This window comes from Eleutherodactylus coqui, chromosome 4, assembly GCF_035609145.1.
Source record: "Eleutherodactylus coqui strain aEleCoq1 chromosome 4, aEleCoq1.hap1, whole genome shotgun sequence".
NCBI lineage: Eukaryota > Metazoa > Chordata > Amphibia > Anura > Eleutherodactylidae > Eleutherodactylus > Eleutherodactylus coqui.
Genome location: NC_089840.1, coordinates 227,078,133 through 227,099,152, shown reverse-complemented (window position 1 = coordinate 227,099,152; position 21,020 = coordinate 227,078,133). Strand labels below are relative to the sequence as shown.

Sequence of the window (21,020 nt, the reverse complement as noted above, 5' to 3'; positions counted from 1 at the left end):
AAAGGGCCAGTAATGTTTTATTACAATGTTGCTTATTGCTATTTCAATAAAGACATTAAAATTATACATATTGTGATGCTTGTTTTTTATCCGCTCGTCTTACGTGCCATAATGAGAGCGATTGCTGCTGATCAGTGTTCCAAAAGTACAAATAAACCTATCCTGCATACATAAAGACGTTTATCATCTCCTAAAGACATGGCGGCAGCTGCTGCGGGACAGAAACTCTGGTGGACTCCATATGCAGAGCAGAGAACATATCACTCCACCCATAATGGCAAATCCTGTCTCAAGTTATATTACAAGTGTTATGGGGTTTAGTCTCTATACTAGGGGGCACTAACATTGTGTGTCCTCAAGTCTACACAACATACTACCTGATAGCTGAAGGTTGGGACAGGAAGAGTAACTGAGTACAGAAGACGAAGAGGTCTTGTATGAAAACAGGAAACAGACTGACGAGGTATCATTCAAATGTGCTTTCTGTGTTTCTGCCATGAGCCGCAGAGCTGCGATCCATTGGGGATGCATCCTGTGGCTATGAGGAAATGTTGTGTGGGGCAGAGTGTTAAGGTAGCAGAATGCAGTCTTAAGCTCTCGCTCACAAACTGAAGGTTGCGGGTTCAATCCCCACATGCTTCTGTTACGTCCGCTGGGTGCACTCAAGCGCTGCTCCACAGGTAGGATGCAAACGTGTCCATTTGAAACTGCAACCACACAGATATAGTACTTGCACGGACCAATTGCATCTCTCCAGGAGGAAGAATGAACAACTCTCCCTAACTGATCAGGGAAAGAGGGGCACCTCTGCCTAAAAGCGGCCCCACTGTCTTCTTCTACTGACCTGACTATCCCTGATCAGGGAGCTGGAGAGATGCACTAAACACATAGAACACTACACTGTACACAGAACAGTACTGCACATATAGAACATGTCTGGCACCCTGCACAGAAATAACGTACGTCGCTGTTCACACCAACATATAGTGTAACACATACCACATAGAACAGGACTGTACACATCAAATGTCTGGCCACTTGCACAGACATACAACACAAGTCACTGTTCACACTAACATACAACAGGTAGTGCATACAACACGGACCCCACCCAGAGCTCACATGCATACCAATGGCAAACCAAAGCAGCCAAGTGTCCCCACTCCAGGGGAATAGGGAGAGTCAGCCACCATGCTGACATAGGGAGCAGTGTCAGGCATCACCCATCTGACCCACACATAGAACATCAGACGTCTGTGGGCCGCACCTGCCCAGGGATAGGGAGAAACCTGCAGGTCGCCTGCTTCTATGTGGTCACAGTACCGCACACTACACAATGCACTGACCCCAGAAACTGTAAGAAGGGGAGGGACAGCAGGTGTCCAGACCATCTTCAGAGGAGGAGAGAGACACTTCAAACAAGCATGCAACCACTAGCTCTGTGTGAGATAAACAGTGATACATAAGGCACTAAAATGACCAGCAATCTCTCCCAAGAGTTTGCTGGTATTTATCTGCTGCAAATCGGGGGATTGGCTGCTGGAGGATACCACATCCAGCCAGCTCAATTAACCCCTACCTGTGAAGGTGTGCACGAGGAAGCCTGTAGAACCACAGGTCCCAGATGCACAACTGTATTAGGTTCGGGTAGCCGGCTGAAGATTAACTCAGCCTTTTATCCTTCCAAAGTCAGTAAAATGAGTACCCAGCTTGCGGCGGGGGGGGGGGGGAAGGGGGATATAAATAAAAAATAATTGGGAAGTGCTGCGGAATAAGTTAGCGCTATACAAATAACAAGCCTTCCCATTGCAGTGTTTTAGCTATCTGGCACAAATACGCTGAATGACTTGGGCAGAAGTGTGGCCCGAGGTCCTGGGCGGGGTGAAACTCTGCCATGTTTGGGCACTCTGATTTCTTTATGTGTAATACTGTCTTTGGGTTTCATGGGCTCGCCTATGCTGTGGGTGCACAAAGGTATCCCAGCGCAATGTTCAGCTATCTGGCACAAATACACTGAATGACTGGGTAGGGTGGAGACTGCTTTCCCAGTGCAATGTTCTGCTATCTGACACCTACACAGAATGAAGTGTGTGGGGACACACAAATTTGCAATAGCTAAGTAACTCATGGCACCTTGGGTCACACAAGGTGGAGGCTGGGACCGAGCCTGACCCTGGGCCCGCTCACATGCTTCCCACACAGAGTATTGCGGGTCCTACCTTGGTCATGGTTTCTCAGGCTTATTTTGCCACCTCCTCTTCCTGCTTGGGGTTTGGGGATATGCGCTGGTCGGCATGTATTATCTCTCGTGCTACAAATTACCACAGTTATCTGAGATACTGGATTGGAGCGTTCACAGGAAGCGTAACAGATTTAATGAGACTTTCACAGGGTCACTGTATAGCTGTGGTGGCTACTTTTGCGACACCTCCTGCTTGAAACCAATCTTTGGTATTAGTATGCGCTGCTGTATTGTGGAGATGTGTAGAAGTGCTGGCACCTGAGTCCCCTTTATGCCCACGTTCACACGGGTGACAAAGTCGCACGATTTTGCAGCATTGCTACGACTGCTACAAATCACATGTATAAGAAGCCCCTGCTTTCCTATGGGTTACTTCACACATGCGATATTGTGTAGCATGCGACAATCAGACACAAAAACCTCGTGGGTCCCGCTATATGCACGCGACTCGTAAGGTTTCATAGTTCATGTTTCCCTATGAAGCCTTTCTCTCTGTTGCATTGCACGAAAATGTGATTTTTGCACGGTGCGATGCAACTATGACAGTAGGAAATACTGCTTCCAAAGCTAAAATTTAAGCCCTGGCTGCAGAAAAGAAAAAAAACCACACACATACTTCACCTCTCTTGCGCTGTCAGCCCGGCCGCATCTGCTCCCCAGGTCCTGGCATTGATCTTCTTCTCTTCTGGCCGGGGATTCAAAAATCACAGCCATTCATCGAGTGCTGGCTGTGATATGAATCTCCAGCCAGAAGACAGGAAGATGATCACTGCCGGGGACCCGAGGAGAAGATACGGCCGGGCTGACTTTGTAGCACCACATGTGACTTTGTAGCGCTACAAAGTTGCAGCATCACCGCGATAAGTAGCAGCGATATCGCATGGACCAGCGAAGCGCTATCACTGCAATTTTCCAGCAGCTATGCCGTGTGAACGAGCCCCTAGCAACACAGATTTCCTGCTGCTGTTGTCAGTCACCAAATAATCTGTCCGTGGAGCGATGAGATTAATAACTGAAGTCCCTAATCTGCATGAAACAGTTCAAGGTTAGGGCTCATACCCACAAGCTTTGCGGTATACGCTCGTGGATTTACGCCATGGAAGTAGCAGGTTTAAAAACACTGGTGCCGGCGAGTGGTCGCGGAATTCCGCCACAGATTTCCGTGGGCTCCATTAATACTATATTTATGGAGACCTTCGGCTGTGGAAATCCACAATAAAATAGAGCATGCAGCGTTTTTTTTCCCACAGCAGAAATCAGCAGCAAAATTCCGCATGTGAGCACTGGCAGGCAGAAAGCTATTAGGTTCAATAGAAGCTAATAGCTGCGGAATTCCATCATCGGAAACGCAGAAGAAATCCGTCCGTGGGCATTAGCCCTAAATCGCAGAATGAGACTGAATTCATTGTCTGGTAAGAGCATTTTCTTATCTAGAATCTTATTTAGAGGTTCAGATCTATAAAAGTTTCTTTTTATTGCAGGTAAACAGAATTTTTAAAAACTTGAGGTAAGAGAATAAATATCAGGGCTTGCAGATAACCCGTTAAAGAACAGAAACCTCTCAAAGTTTTTCAGGAGCTAGAACTGTTTTTAAAATTTTTCTGTCAACATGCTGTATGAGGGTTTGTTTTTTGTGGGACAAGCTGTATTTTTTAAAAGCTTTATTTATTTTGCCATACGATGCATTGAAAAACTTTTAAGCATTTTTAAGTGGAATGAAATAGAAAAAAAATACACATTTAACCCTTTCCAATCCAATGTCGGGCCTGCCCCGACATCATAATTTCCCTCCACAGCTCCGATGTCGGGGCAGGCCCGACACTGCAGTGCAGGAGTGCATCTGCACCCGATCATCAGACACATCGGGTACAGATACACTCCTGCACTGGTCCTCATTGAGGACCCCCGAGGAGAAGGCAGAAAGGGTTTTTAACCCTTTCTGCCTTCTCCTTTACACATTACATAGCGCTCAATTAGTGTTATGTAATGCACGGAGATTCCGGCCGGCGATCATGTGACCGCCGGTGTCATCTGATCCCCAGGGGTCACATGAATGCCGAGTCGGGAGCCTGCACCGTGGGGGGGCCTGCTTACCTGTCCGGCGTCTTCCGCATTCTCCCTTCTGTCTCCCGCCTCGGCGATCATGTGACCGCTGGGTGCCACCTGACCCCAGCGGTCACATAATCGCCGAGCTGGGAGGCAGAGGGAGAATGCGGAAGATGCCAGACAGGTAAGCAGCCCCCCCCCCCACGGTGCAGTGAGCACCTGCACCCTCCTGAACTCTGTCAGTTCAGGAGGGTGCAGGGCAATGTATTTTTTCTCATCTATTCTCACCAGCTCCAATTTATTTGGAGCTGGGGAGAATGAATGAGAAAAAATAATTGGATTGGAAAGGGTTAACGATTACGGTTCAAAAATATTTTATTGTTATTTTTATTAACAAACGCCAAAAGTGGTTCCATCATAAACTGTCGCAAACATTTTGTGGAAACATAATGCAATACAAATCCTCATAAAATCAAGTGAGATATAACAATGAAGAAATCCAGTGTTTATCTAGTCAATGGCCGCGGCGGGATTTCCCACAGAATTTCCGCCCTTGCCCGCTGCCATAGGATTGCATTAGATAACGCAATCCTAGGCAGATGGCCGTGATATGTCAGCGTGAAAATACACGCAGAAAACAAATCGGGGCATGCTCTCTTTCTGTGCGGGTCTCGCAGAGGCACACAGAAATGTCAGTAGTGACTGCCCGGCTCCTCTCTGCGCATGCGCCGGCTGGCCTGCAGCCGGCACACAGGGCAGAGAAGAGACGCCAGGAGCGGGTAAGCCGCAGGGCTGTGCAGGGGCACAGGTCCGCATCCGGCTGCGAGAATTCTCGCAGTGGAATACGACCCAGCCGTCTGCAGGCGCCAATAATGTTCCCTATCCCTCCGCATGAAATACAAGGACCAAAGAAAAAAAGGCCCTACGTAAAAACGAGGGAGTATTTCAAAAAGGAAAATAAACACCTAAGGCGAGAACAAAACACAAACAAAAAATAGCAGATGAAAGTGACTAAAAAAGGATAATTATATCCTGGGGATGATGGGAATTGCCCAATGTGAACCCATCTCCAAACAACTAAGTTAGAATGAAGCTTAGAAACCCAGACCGCCGATTATGATGTTTAAACACCATTATGAAGGCCGGACTCTAGAAGAAGAACGGAACTGAATCCAAGTCGCCCAGCTACTATTGTGTTTAGTAAGTTTGTTTCGTCTCCCGCACATAAGTCTCCATGTATTTAAGATTATCCATAGCCTCCAGTCACATCAACCTCATGGAGGCGTGGGGGAATCTCCATTTTCTGGGGATAGTTTGTCTCATTGCAATTAGGAAGCAATTTCAGAGTGATCGTTGGGTCTTTGCGACCGAGCCCGCTAACCATTGCACCATTAAAAAATTATTTCTATGGCAATATACTAAGACCCATAACTTTTTTTAGTTTTCCGTTGGTAATGCAGTGTGGGCGCTTGCTTTTTGCAGGGCGACTTTGTAGTTTTTATTTGTACTATTTGAAGGTACGTATAACTTTTTGATCACTTTCACTGGTCAACACTGAAATTGTTACTGACTTTAAAAGGCCCTAATCTGTAGTATCTTGGTGTGCTGAACACGAATATGACCATGAACATTTTTTATTGGCTCTCGTTTTGACGTTTCAGAAAGGACGGTAATCTGGTGTTCTGTTCCGATATTGAGGGCCTCATGAATGCCTTAGAAATCACTCATGACCCAGAAGAATGGAGACTATTTGTAGACTCTTGGAAACTGAGTCTTAGGGCTGTGCTTTTGCACAATGGAAACCATCTTCTATCAATTCCAGCAGCGCATGGTGTCCACATGAAAGAGACGTACAATAACTTAGAGCAGCTACTGAATTCCAAGTACAGCTGACACCTCTGTGGTGATTGGAAGGTAGTTGCCCTTTTAATAGGACTGCAGCAGGGATATACAAGATACATATGCTTCTTATGTGAGTAGGATAGCCGAGCAAGGGCACTGCACTACTTGCGGAAGGAATGGACTCACAGACAAAATATAGCAGTTGGAGAGAAGAATATCCAGCACCCAGCTTTGGTCAAGGCTCACAAAATCCTGCTACCACCCCTTCACATCAAACTAGGTTTGATGAAGAATTTCATAAAAGCCATAGACTGGACTTCGCCAGCTTTCCGATACCTTCATGAAGAATTCCCATGCTGGCAGACTCTTGCTGGACACTCCACAGAGATGCTCCCGAACAGCTGGACAAGAGACAAGCAAGGAAATCTAAGACGTAGTCTATGACGTGATGTTCTTACAGGTGTTAACCAGAGGCCTATTACTATTGGCATGCATTTTGTGATGTAAACGACTATTGCAGATTACAAAAAAAATAGAGCCAATTTTGCATTTTGTGTTGAACACATGTGAAGTGATAAGAAATGACTCATTTTATTTCAATAACATGAATTTTGTAAACGTTTGTTAACCAGTGTTTCTATTCCAATTTCTTTAGGAGATGGGATGCACAATAAAAAAGCAATTTTGGCATTGTTTTTTTTCCTAAGACGTTCTCCGTGTAGGACAAATAATTATATATTTTAATAGCTTGGACTTTTACAGACGTGACAATACCAAATAGGTTTATTATATTTAGTTAACTTTTAAGTGAAAAATGGTCTAGGGCTCATTCAGACGAATTTAATGAATGGCTGACTACTGCCTCTGATTGGCTGAGTTCTCTGACCAATCAGAGGCAGCGCTCAGCTGTCATTCAATGAATAGCTGATCGCTCACTCTGATTGGACACAGCGCTCAGCTAATCAGAGGCTGCGCTTTCAGGAGGCAAGGACTTTTCAATCCCCGACCCCCAGATACAGATGCAGACTGACAGGGATGGGGAGAAGAGCCGAATAGCGGTTCAGGAAGGGGGGGGGGACATTTTTTTTTCTTTTTTCACAGCTAGGGATGATTTTCAGGGTAGGGCTTATATGTCTAGCACCCCTTCTGAACATCATCACTGCAGGGGTTGCCTTCATCCCATTGCTTTCAACGGGGTGGCAGCAGCGCTGGCCCCATTGAAAGTAATGGGATAGCAGTGACAGGATTCTTTCATCCCAGCTACAGCCCCCTCATCACTGAACACTGTGACAGTCCTGTCAACAATCTCCTGCTTTGTTTACAGGTTGCCATAGAGACCATCGGCTTGTCAGAAGCAAGCCGATGGTCTCTGTGGCAGGGAGAGCTAGCGCTTGGCTGTGAGAGGACAGCTAGGTACTAGCTCTTACAGCAGAGATCAGAGAAAACCTCCGATCTCTGCTGTGTTAACCCTTTACATGCTGCAGTCTATGTGACTGCAGCATGTAAAGGGCTGTCACTGCATCATGTAAAGGGCTGTCACCATCGGACCCCCGGAATGTGATCAGGGGTCCTGATGGGTCCCTGTGGAAGTCCCCTAAAGGGACAAAAAAAATTAAAAATGTAAAAAAATAAAAATAAAAAAGGTTAAAAATTATTTAAAAAATTATAAAAACACTTGTCTCCCTTTACTTTGTAAAAAATCAAAAATACAATCACACATGTGGTATCCATGCGTCATAATGACCCAGAGAAGGAAGTTAATACATTATTTAACCCCTTAATGACATGGCCCCTTTTTTTCTTTTTTCCCCATTTCTTTTTTTCCTCCCCCCTGTTTAAAAAATCACAACTTGTCCCGCAAAAAACAAGCCCTTATATGGCCATGTCAATGGAAAAATGAAAAAGTTATGGCTCTTGAGACGCAGCTGCAAAATTAGTTGAAATTCAATGATTAGACCATTTTAAAAAACCTGCCCTGGTGGGCACGACAGGGTGGTAGGAAACCCGCCACTCAAGGGGTTAATGCCCTGTAGATTAAAAGGATCATACTATGCAGCATTACACATAAAAACGATATTCTGCTAACCTTTTTATTCCTTATCTTCTCCTTGTAAAGCTGACCTAAAGATGGCGCCACCAGGGTACTTCCCATGATGCGCTGCTCTCTCTCCTCTTGAGCGTGCGCGCTCCTGACGATGCCGGTCACATGACTGAAAGACTGGCGTCATTAAGAGAGGCACGTGCTGTGATGGGAAAAGCAATATCAAGCTGTGAGTGACGGCCTGATATCGCTCTCCCCATCCATGTGAGTCTCCTGGATGCGCGGCGTTTCATGTGAAAACAGCCACGTACCCCTGCGGGGAATCCCTTTACTGCTTTCAACGGGGCCGGCAGCCGCGCGGGACATCGCCTGTCTTTTCAATGCGGCCAGCGGCAGCCCCGGGGATGGCGGGGATGAAGGAATCCTCTGCCACAGCTGTGACAGCTGTGGCAGAAGTGCAGCATGCTATCCCATTGCTTTATTGATGATTTTCAGGGAAGGAAGGGCTTATATTTCAAGCCCTTCCCCAAAAATCATGCTGCAGGGTTTGCCAAAAACCACTGCTTTCAATGGGACCGGCAGCAGCGCCGATTTCATTGAAAGTAATGGGATAGCATGCTGCACTTCTGCCACAGCTGTGGCAGAAGTCCACCGTATTCTCCTTATCTTTTCAATGGGGCTAGCGTAGCTGCCACTTGCCCCATTGAAAAGACTGGCGATATCCCAGTCTCATTGCGGCTTCTTTCTTGCGCTGTGAGGCAAGCGTTTTCACTTGCTCTCGCAGCGCAAGATAGAAAATATCACCAGTGGGTGTCCGCCCTCAATGGGAGAGCATTGCGATCACTTACCACTGCTGGTGATAGCTCTGACAGGAGATTCCTTCAACTCCCCGGCATGTCCCCTCATCACTGAACACTGTGACATCATTGTCACATCATTATCACATCATCGTCACATCATTGTCACAGTGTCCAGTGATATGGAGACATGCTGGGGAGATGAAGGAATCTCCTGCTACAGTTGTCACCAGCAGGAGCAGGAGATCGCAATGCTCTCCCATTGAAACTATTTAAAAGTGAGAGTATTCCCACAGTGGCCCACACAAACACACAGTGGCCCCCAAGATGCACCTACATAGTGCCCCCACAGTGCTCCTACAAGGTGTACCCACAGTGCCACCACATGGTGCACCTAGTTAGTGCCCCCCATGGTGCACTTAGATAGTGGCCCCACAAGTAGCACCTGCAGTGCCCCCACATGGTGCACACACAGTGCCCCTACATGGTGCACCTTTATAGTGCCCCCACATAGTGCCCCTATATGGTGCCCCCACATGGTGCACATGCATAGTGTTCCCCTCAGTTCTCCTACAAAGTGCCCCTACATGGTGCCCCCATATGGTGCACAACACGGTGCCCCCATGCTGTTCGCACAGTGCGCCCCCACATAACATAGTGCCCCCACAGTGCGCGCCTCCCTGCACAGGCAGGATTACACTGAGAGGAGACACCTATATATAGATAAAACAGGACCCAACATTCACAATAGTCACTGCTCACCTCCTCCCATCACTGCACAGACAGGATTACACTGAGAGGAGACACCCATATGTAAAAAACACAGGAGGCACCATTCACAATAGTCACAGCTCACCTCCTGCCATCCCTGCACAGACAGGATTACACTGAGAGGTGACATCTATATATAGATAACACAGGAGCCACCATTCACAATAATCACAGCTCACCTCCTCTCCTCCCTGCACAGACAGGATTACACTGAGAGGTGACATCTAGATATAGATAACACAAGACCCACTATTCACAATAAGCACAGCTCCCCTCCCTGCACAGGCAGGATTACACTAAGCGAGAACACCTATATATAGATAACACAGGACCTACCATTTACAATAGTCACAGCTCACCTCCTCCCCTCCCTGCACAGGTAGGATTACACTGAGGTGCTCCCAAATAGTACCCCTATACTGCTCCCGCATAGTGCGCCCCCACATAACATGGAGCCCCATAGCGCTCCCACATAGTGTTCCCACATGGTGCTACCACAGTGCCCCCACATAACATGGTGCTCCCACATAGTGCCCCCACACGGCGTACCCACAGTGCCCCCACATGGTGAACCTACATAGTGCCCCCACAGTGCCTCTAGATGGTGCACCTACATAGTGCCCCCACAGTGCCTCTACATGGTGCACCTATATAGTGCCCGCCCATACAGTGCCGCCACATGGTGCTCCCATAGAGCCTGCCCACATATCATAGTGCTGCCATATTGCTCCCACATAGTGCTCCCACAGTGTACCCCCACAGTGCACCCCCACATAACATAGTATCCCCACAGTGCTCGCCTCCCTGCACAGGCAGGATTACACTGAGAGGAGACACCTATATATAGATAACACAGCACCCAACATTCACAATAGTCACTGCTCACCTCCTCCCATCCCTGCACAGGCAGGATTACACTGGATGGGAGGCTGGCTGGGTCAGTCAGTGGCAGCGCCAGTAATACTACCCCTCACAACTCTTATTGTGCCCCCACATGGTGCTACCACAGTGACTTCACCTAGTGCCTCCACATAACATAGAGCCCCCATAGTGCTCCCACATAGTGCCCCCACATGGTGCTACCAGTGCCCCCCCCCCCACAGTGCCCCAACATGGTGATCGTGCAGTGTGCCCCCAACTAACATAGTGCCCCCACATAGCATAGTGAAACACTCCATAATAGCCACAGCAGCATCAGCGCCCCCTCCATATTAGCCTCAGCAACATCACTGCCCCGACAATAGCAGCCGCAGCAGCATCAGTGCTCCCCCAATAGTTGCTCCAGCAGTAATAGTAACCCTCAATAATTGCCCCAGCGGTAATAGTGACCCCCAATAGTTGCTCCAGCACTAATAGTGACCCCCAGCAATTACCTCAGCACTAATAGTGCCCCCCAATAATTGCCCCAGCGGTAACAGTGCCCCCCAATAATTGCAGAAGTGATAGTGACCCCCAGTAATTAGCACTGCTGGGAAAATTATTGAGGGGTCACTCACTGCTGGGGCAATTATTGGGGGTCACTATCACTGCTAGGGGAGTCACTATTTTTGCTGGGGCAACTGCCCTAGCAATAATAGTGACCCCCAATAATTGCCCCAGAAGTGATAGTGACCCCCAATATTTGCCCCAGCAGTAATAATATGGGGCTTCACTATCACTGCTGGGGCAATCATTGGGGATCACTATCACTGCTGGGACAGTTACCCCTTAATAATTGCTCCAGCAGTAATTGTGACACACAGTAATTACCCAGCAGTGATAATGACACCAAGTGATCATCACTGCTGTAGCAATTATTGGGGATTACTATCACTGCTTAGGCAATTACAAACCTGTCCCAGTACCGCACCCGAACCGAACAGTGACAGCCCGACAGCGACCACCCCGCCCTCGGCACAACAAGTTACAGCAACAGCCCCCCCTCCGGCCACCAACCCGCCCCTGTGCAACAAGTAATGGTAACAGCCCTCCCTCCCCACACCCCGTGTGACAAGTTAGGGTAACAGGCTCCCCTCCCCCGTGCGACAAGTTTATGTGACAGCCCCCCCACCCCCTGTGCGACAAGTAATAGTAACAGCCCTCCCTCCCCACACCCCGTGCGACAAGTTAGGGTAACAGGCCCCCTCCCCCGTGTGACAAGTAATAGTGACAGCCCCCCTCCCCACACTCACCCACGCCCCATGCGACAAGAAATGGTGACATTCCCCCCATGCAACAAGTAATGGTGACAGACCCCTTTCCCCCATCCAACCCCCGTGCGACGGGTAATGGTGACACCCCCACCCCCCAAACGACAAGTAATGGTGACAGCCCACCTCCCCCTACACACCCCCTGTGCAACAAGTAATTGTGACAGCCCCCCATCCCACCACCCACTTTCCCCCGTGCGACAAGTTAGGGTGACAGCCCACCCCCCTGTGTGACAAGTTATGGTGACAGACCCCACACCGACACAGCCCCCGCCCCTAGTAATAATACTTACCCTCCAGCTGAGACCGGCAGACCCTCACCGCGAACTGCCGCGCGAACCCGAGACAGAAAGCGCTACTGCGCATGCGCGAAGACACAGGCACGCACTCACAGTCCAAGGAGCGCTACTGCGCATGTGCAAACAAATGGGACGCAAGTCCACAGTTCGACTAGAGGAGAAGACAGAAGCAAGAAATTGGTCGGAACCAGGGACAACAGGACCGTCAACACAAGAAGGGGGCACTCCTGTAAGTATATATCTTCTGTATGGCTCATTAACAATGCACAATGTATATTACAAAGTGCTTTGTAATTGCCATACAGAAGTGCATACATACACTTGTCTTGGCCAGACAACCCCTTTAAGGTATTTTTTTTTATTTAAATAGATTTTATTTTTGAAATATTTTTAAAAAAAATTAATAATCCTAATTTTTTTTGGTCCCCATTGGTGATTTGACCTTGCAACAGTTTGGTCACTTCTACAGTAGTATATAGTATTATTAACGATGCTTTATTGAGAGCTGACTGTGACAGAGCTTAATAGACTGCAATACATGGCAGACCCAGGAACCTTCCCTTGATTCTGGGCTGCCATGTGAACCCATCTGCACCTCACAATACCTTCATGTAGAAGCTCCTCTTTTCATTTTACCCATGAACTCATAACCTTTTTACTCATTTAAATAAAGAAAATATCAATCTCGTAATTGTTCTATCTTCCTTCATTAAATAACATGAGGTATTGGTTTATATCTTGGCCAAAATACGCAAACATGTCAAGTTCCACCATTGTGTTAACTTATCCAGGTCTTAGGGCTTCTTCACATGGCGTGTTTGTGCACGTTTTTTCATCACTGAAACTTATTCTTCATTGTGTGGATGCAAATGAACAATAAATAATATATTGAGGAGATGCCAGTGACTGCTCAGTGTGTTTATATATGCACTGGGTATGGTCTGCCAGTAAAAAAAAGTCATGCACTGACAATGCAGTGGCATGAATATATGACCTGGCAGATACTCCAACACCCCAAGTGCACCAAACGTACTAACACCACGCTATGCCAATATAAAATCAAAGTGTATGGACAAAGTAGAATGCAATACAGAGGTGTTAGTTTCCACCGCTTTTGGCCAAGATATGTAAGCTCGCAACCCACGTCAAGGGTCCTCATTACCTTGCGAGTTCCCTATCCTAAAAAAAAAACAACAAAAAAAAAAACCAGGCAAACACACGGAAAACAAGCTCCATGCACAGCAGATGTTGCCATAGCCAAATTTCTAGGGGTTGTTTAGTTGTGAACTTTTGGTGGCCTATCATCAGTTTAGGTCATCAATAGTAGAGTGATGTGGATCCATCACACAATACCCTCACCAATTAGCTGTTTACCAGGCCAGGGTGATTGTACACTGAGCTGATTTCTGTAGGAAGCATATAGCTCCTTTCACATTGTAGCGGCCTTGCTTTGTGGTGCAGTCCAAATTCCCTTTAAAAACTGCCCTGGGAATAGAGCTGTCTTCTTTCTGCAGAAATCAGCTGAGTGCTTGACTACATTAACCTATGTCTGTGAATACACCCTGGCGGATATGCTAGCGATGGCCTATTCTAAAGATAGGCTATCAATCATTTGCAAATGGACAACCCCTTTTAATTATGGCCCTACAAGGCAGCAGTGATAATCTCTAAGACACCATGCTGCCCACAAATACATAATAACACAGGCTGAAGAGAGACAATGTCCATCTAGTTCAGCCTGTTCCCCCCCCCCCCTGTTGATCCAGAGGAAGGCAAAAAACCCCCAATGAAGCAGAAGCCAATTTAGCCCATTGGAGGAAAAAATTCCTTCCCGACTCCATAATGACAGTCAGAATAATCCCTGGATCAACATTTTGAAAGTTGGTACAGCAGATTGATGTTATCTATGCAGCAAGACAAGATGGACAATATTTCTAGCAGTAGAGTAAGAGTTGAAGCATGGAGAATGTCAGCTGAACTGATAAGCCAATGGTGAATGTGGAATGAGTGGTTGTTGAGAAAAGGTAGTAAATTAGATTGATGTTTTCTCAACTTCTACACATTCTCCATCGACTTATCAATTAAGCCCACATTCTCCACGGTCAATATCTTTCCCTTCTGCTCCCAACATGGGGCATCTTCTCCTGCTGTATAGAAAACATCAATGTGCTGAACCACCTTTTGTCACTTTCCACACATTCTACATTCTCCCTCGGCTTGTCATTTAAGTCCATGTTCTATATGCTCAAAATCATTCTCTACTGCTCTAAATGTGGCACATGTTGTCCTGATGCATAAATACCATCATTCTGCTGTACCACCTTATCATGTTAATCCAGAGGAAGGCAAAAAACCCCCAATGAAGCAGAAGCCAATTTAGCCCATTGGGGGAAAAAATTCCTTCCCGACTCCATAATGGCAGTCAGAATAATCCCTGGATCAACATTTTGAAAGTTGGTATAGCAGATCGATGTTATCTATGCAGGAGGACAAGATGCCCAATATTTCTAGCAGTAGAGTAAGATGTGGAGCATGGAGAATGTCAGCTGAACTGATAAGCCGATGTACAATGTGGAATTAGTGGAAGTGGAGAAAAGGTGGTAAAATAGATTGATGTTTTCCCAACTTCTACACATTCTCCCTTGGCTTATCATTTAAGTCCACAGTCCCCATGATTAAAATCTTTCTCTACTGCTCTAAATGAGGCACATGTTGTCCTGATGCATAAATACCATCATTCTGCTGTACCACCTTATCTTGTTGATCCAGAGGAAGGCAAAAAAAACCCAATGAGGCAGAAGCCAAATTAGCCCATTGGGGGAAAAAATTCCTTCCCGACTCCATAATGGCAGTCAGAATAATCCCTGGATCAACATTTTGAAAGTTGGTACGGCAGATCGATGTTATCTATGCAGCAAGACAAGATGCCCAATATTTCTAGCAGTAGAGTAAGATGTGGAGCATGGAGAATGTCGGCTGAACTGATAAGCCAATGGGGAATGTGGAATGAGTGGTTGTTGAGAAAAGGGAGTAAATTAGATTGATGTTTTCCCAACTTCTACACATTCTCCCTCGGCTTGTCATTTAAGTCCATGTTCTCCATGCTCAAAATCTTTCCCTACTGCTCTAAATGTGGCACATGTTGTCCTGATGCATGAATACCATCATTCTGCTGTACCACCTTATCTTGTTGATCCAGAGGAAGGCAAAAAACCCCCAATGAGGCAGAAGCCAATTTAGCCCATTGGGGGAAAAAATTCCTTCCCGACTCCATAATGGCAGTCAGAATAATCCCTGGATCAACATTTTGAAAGTTGGTACAGCAGATCGATGTTATCTATGCAGCAAGACAAGATGCCCAATATTTCTAGCAGTAGAGTAAGATGTGGAGCATGGAGAATGGCGGCTGATCCAGAATAATCCCTGGATCAACATAAAATAGATTGATGTTTTATCATTGCCCATTTCCCCTCCCTTCCAATCGCAGGCTTACCTCTTGTTCCTCCCCGCTGGTTCTGTGCAATGGAAGGGGCGGAGCTAAGCATAGGAGCCCATGCAGCGGCCGATGTTCCTGGACTATCTTTTGGGCCCAATGTAAAAACGCCCGGAGCTATATTGGCTTGGAATTACGCCCGTGTGATCTGATGCATTGGAACACAGGTTGTGTTAAATTGCTGTCTGTCAAGGCTCTGGACGATATTATGGTCATTTCCATATGCGGGGAGCAGCCCATGAATACATTGCGGCAGAAGGAAAGGCTTCTTCACCTCTGTCCAGAAGGGATTCCCAATTCTGAAATCACGTGGGAAACGGCACATTCATCTCCAATATTGTCTTTAACCCAAAGTCTGCCGGCCAATCCAAGGAGCAGACTTGTTGTTCCAGGTACTGAGCCAAAAACTGAAGAGGAAGATACATGGGAGTGCTGGCATAGATCTTGCCCAGTGAGACCAACTTCAGGTTCAGCAGTTGCATCCTGTTGGCAGCATCCATCTCTACGCTGTCCTTCAACTCTGTTTGTATGATTTCCTTCCATATCTGCTGCACCAAGAAAGCATTAGAAAAAGAAGCACATCTAAGGATTGCAAGCTTGCACTCTGAAAGCTGGAATGGGTCTGCAAATTTCTCATACAGAGCTGTAAGGTCCATTACCTGTGAATCAAGCTGCGCCGCAGCAGTCTGTGCTGTAGGATGTTGGGAGTATTTCCTGAGTAGCACTTTCTGGATTTCAAGCTGTACTTTAGCGACATCTATTAAGTCTTCCAGCTCATGTATGAGTTCTGAATCTTCAGCACGTCCATACTGGCCATTGGTGGTTCTGGCACACAAGATGGCTCTAGATAAGTATTCAATCCTTCCTTTCAGAGAGATGTTGGGGCTCTCGTAGTCCGCTAGTTTGGCCATCACCCTGGCAGCTTTGATGGGACTTCCCTTCTTCTGGTAGTAACAGAACAATAAATTCATGTAGCGCACTTCGTTGTCCTCATGGTTGGACATGCGCACCAAATGAGACTCCAGAAAAGGTGACTTCAGCTCCAGCAGGACGTCTGTGAGATCAACCTTGATGAGCCAGTTGAATAACACAATATGGAAGAATTCATCTGCAGAGCGCGGAAGCAATTCCAGTATCTGGTGAAAAAGAAGTCCAGAGGGGCCGTGCTTTGTGGTTACTGTTCGGGGAGCAGATTTCCTTTGGTTGACCAGCTCTTGCAGTAAATCAATGATGATTTTGTAGCTGTGCATCTTGGTTTCAAATGCTTGTAAGCCCAACTCATCGCCTTCGGGCTCACCGTTCTTCAGATAGCGCAAACCAAGGCCTTGCGGATCCTTGTTTCCAGCATATGTAAGGCACAGCTGTACTACACCCTCATAAAAACACTGCTGTCTGTACTTGCCACAAACACTAGCCAAGTCAAGAAGGTGACATACTTTCTGGTACTCCTGCAGTGACGCGCGCAGCAATTGTTCTTTATCATACTTGTTGTTGACTTGAAGGGATCGTTGTATAAGTACATAAGCCTTGGACAATATGGCATCTTCACTGCTGTAAAATATCGGGCACATGTGCTGCAGGTAAGAGATCACCTCATCCGTATTTACATTGTGACGGATATGGCAGTCGATCAATGATGCGATGAGAGTCTTGGTCAGCTTCTTCCCCCGGATGACTAGATCTTTAAAGGTCATGTTTTTCAGCTGCTTCTGCAACTCCTTGCGAAGCCCAGACACTACCTGGTGAAAGTGGGGCTCACAGAACTGGTTCCACACCGCTAAGGTTTGGCAGGTCTTCTTCACCAACTGGTGAATTCCTTGAAGGGAGGTCTTCTCCGTTAGCGGGGCCTCAGTGTGACACTCGTCATGTACCTCTTGGTGATGGCAGGTGTTGGTATCACGCTTTAGGAAACTGAAGGCTTTTCCAGAACTGTTCTTCAGCTTCTGCCTTGTGCCGGTGGTCGCCCTGTTGCCACGAGGGATCGTGCTCTCATATTTAGACTTTAGATCTCTGAGGGTGCCCGTTCCAAAATTAAAATTTCTCTCCAGAAATTCTTGTAAGTCTCTGAGGTCTCGTAGAGCTGATTGCAGAAGTTCTCCGGAGATGCCACTATCCATTTTTATGAAGTCACCGTTGTCATTCTTGCATGTTCTTTCGACTATGAGGTCTTTATCCCAGATGAGGTGAATAATGCTGGTAAAATAGATGTAAATCCCATTGTGTCCTCCAGAAAAATGTTGTTGAGTTGAACCCTGGAAGCGTTTATTTGGTATCTGGCTACGTGTGGGTAAGGGTGACCCAACAGATATGGTGTTATTTGCCCTGGTGTTATTGGGTGCGGGAAGTGAAGAGTTATTCTTCACCTGCGCTATTCCTCCATATCTGAAAAATACCTCAGTAGCCCAGGTAGACAGCTTCTGATCGGAGGCAGCAGTAGAACACGCAAGGTGTAAACTAGCTGCACAGGCCTGGTCCGGGTGATACACCTTAAAAAGTTGTTCAGTCTTCTGCTCATCTTCATCTTCATAAGCGTCGATGAGAGGATCCTGAAGCTGCTCCACCGGTCTGACCAGAGAGAAGATATGGCTTCCATGTGCGGAGAGCACAACAAACATCTTGGCTGGAACCATATGTTGTTGGACGGAAGAGTCCTTGACAGACGCAATTACACAGGAATGACCCCGCAGATGTTTTACGGCATGTGTTTCCATTAATTGGTTCTGAAATGGGACGCAGTTATGGTTGATGCACCATAGTTGGTCATAGACGGCGTTTTCAGCAGCTGCCATAAGGAAAACGCCATCGCTATAAAGCACTTGATGGACGTTTGATGGCTTGTCCACGGTGGCAGAGTCTATAAATCCGGGCGGTAGGCGAATATGGACTAAATCCAATCGCCAGGGCTGAGCTGCGGGCCGCTTTGACGGGGCGGATGTAAAGTAAAGGCGGACGCCGGCGCCAGTAATAGCCACCAAGTCACAATTCACAGATTCTGAATCTTCAATGACAGCAATCTGAATGATGGGCCTGAAGAGTGACGGGTCGGCTGTCTTGGCGATCCCTACAGCAGCGGATACAATGGCGTCCTGGAATACTGACGCCTTTTTGGTTATTCCGCTGCCATCTGGACCCAAGTCATAGACCTGTAGTACGCCGCTCTCAGAGCGGGTATACAAGATGTTCCGGCTGTCATCCACAGCGATCTGAACGACGGGATCATGTCTGCTTAGAAGCCAGGAGGCGAGCAGCACGCCGGCCGCGCTCCGCGTACAGTTAATAATCTGCCACTTGGGGCTAAGCCAGCCGGCTTCAGCCCGGTAGACCACTTCATACAAGCAGCCGGATGTACCAGACAGAAAGATGCGCCCATTGTGTGTGCCGGCGACAGATACGTAGGTATCTTCTGCAGCGGCAGAATACAAGGGCTCTTCTAGCAGCTGGATCTGCCCAGAAGGGTTGTCATGGGGATCTTCAGGCTGCAGACAGCTCACTCCTAATACAACAAGTGTGACCGGAGTGGCAATGATTAGCAGATGGGATGTCTGTGGCTGGACGACACCTTCTTGAGGTCTGACCAGTCCAGCACACACGATTGTGTCCCTGAGGCCACCAAAGCGAGTGACATTCCGGCCGGTGCGGAAGTCCCACAGGAAGAGGTCACTGCTAATGGCCAGCCAAGCCTGGCTGATCTCAGGGAACACTCCCATCATGCAATGAGTGTTCTTCATGGGGTTAAAATAATCTAACATCTCCGGGGGAAGCGGCACTGTGTGCACAGCGCTGACCACCGGGAGTGTGGGGGCGACACCGAGCAGATGAGGGGCCTGCAGAGGGTAATCAGCAGGGGAGTTACCTGACAGAGCAGGGCTGTCCCGAAGGTCCAGGGCGGATGACAAGTCCCTGTAGGCTGAGGCCTCGTGCAGCAGGCGCTGGATCCTCTTCTTGGCTGCGTCCATCGCGTCGTCCATACGGGTTGAGCGCGACTCTCAACTGTCAGTTGAGCCGTGTGCAGTCTCTTGTGACATCAGGTGCGCGCGGGAGGACACGTGACCCGCGGAGCTCGAGCGGGGTTTGACAGCTCACGTGACTCCTGTCTCTTCTTCCTGCAGAACTGCAACACAGAGTAGCCGGGAGGCATATTTGGGATTTCAGCCGCAGTTCAGTAGCAGTGAGCGATTCCAGCGACCTGATTGGTTGTTGGGGACACACCCCCTTTGGAGATGTGCACGTGTGGCCGGGTAGTTAAACAAGCAGCAGCACGGCCGTAGGAGGGTCGGCAACTAAGCCCAAGCCTAAACCCTAACCCTAAGGTTGCTTGAATAGCTGAGTTTAGGCAGAACTGGGGAAGAAAAAGTTAATATGCCCTCCGCAGGATTACATCATGGTGAGCGGCTCTGCGGAGCCTCGGAGCTCCTACTGCGCCCACGGAGAGAAGCTTCACTCTGCTGCACGTCTGGTGTATGTAGTCTGCTCATATGTGTGTATATTTGCTGTATACTATGTATGTGTTAATATGCTGTATACTATGTATAGTATATATAGTGTGTGTATATATGCTCTATACTATGTTTGTGTGTGTATATGGCTGCATACTACTGGTATGTATAGTGTGTATATATGCTGTATAGTATGTATAGTGTGTGTATATGGCTGTATACTACTGGTATGTATAGTGTGTATATATGCTGTATAGTATGTATAGTGTGTGTATATATGCTGTACACTATGTATGTGTGTGTATATGGCTGTATACTATGTATGTGTGTGTATATGGCTGTATACTATGTATGTGTGTGTATATGGCTGTATACTACTGGTATGTATAGTGTGTATATATGGCTGTATACTATGTATGTGTGTATATTTGGCTGTATACTACAGTGTGCAGTGTGTGTGTGTGTGTATATGGCTGTATACTATGTATGTGTGTGTATATGGCTATATACTACCGGTATGTATAGTGTGTATATATGGCTGTATACTACAGTGTGCAGTGTGTGTATATATGGTAGTATAATACACTGTGGGCATAGTGTGTATATTCTATATGTAGTACACTGTATATAGATATGCCTGTATACTATGTATAGTGCGTGTATATATGCTGTATACTATGTATGTATGTATATATGGCTGTATACTATGTATAGTGTGTGTATATATGCTGTATACTATGTATGTGTGTGTATATGGCTGTATGCTATGTATAGTGTGTCTATATGGCTGTATACTACCGGTATGTATAGTGTGTATATATGGCTGTATACTACAGTGTGCAGTGTGTGTATATGGTAGTATAA

The 21,020-nt window shown here is 47.0% G+C and overlaps 1 pseudogene; it reads right to left on the bottom strand.

Annotated features, from left to right (window-relative positions):
- Positions 1-15,853: 15,853 nt before the first annotated feature.
- On the bottom strand, positions 15,854-19,897 carry LOC136626628 (nuclear pore complex protein Nup155 pseudogene; annotated as a pseudogene).
- Between the last annotated feature and the right edge of the window lie 1,123 nt (positions 19,898-21,020).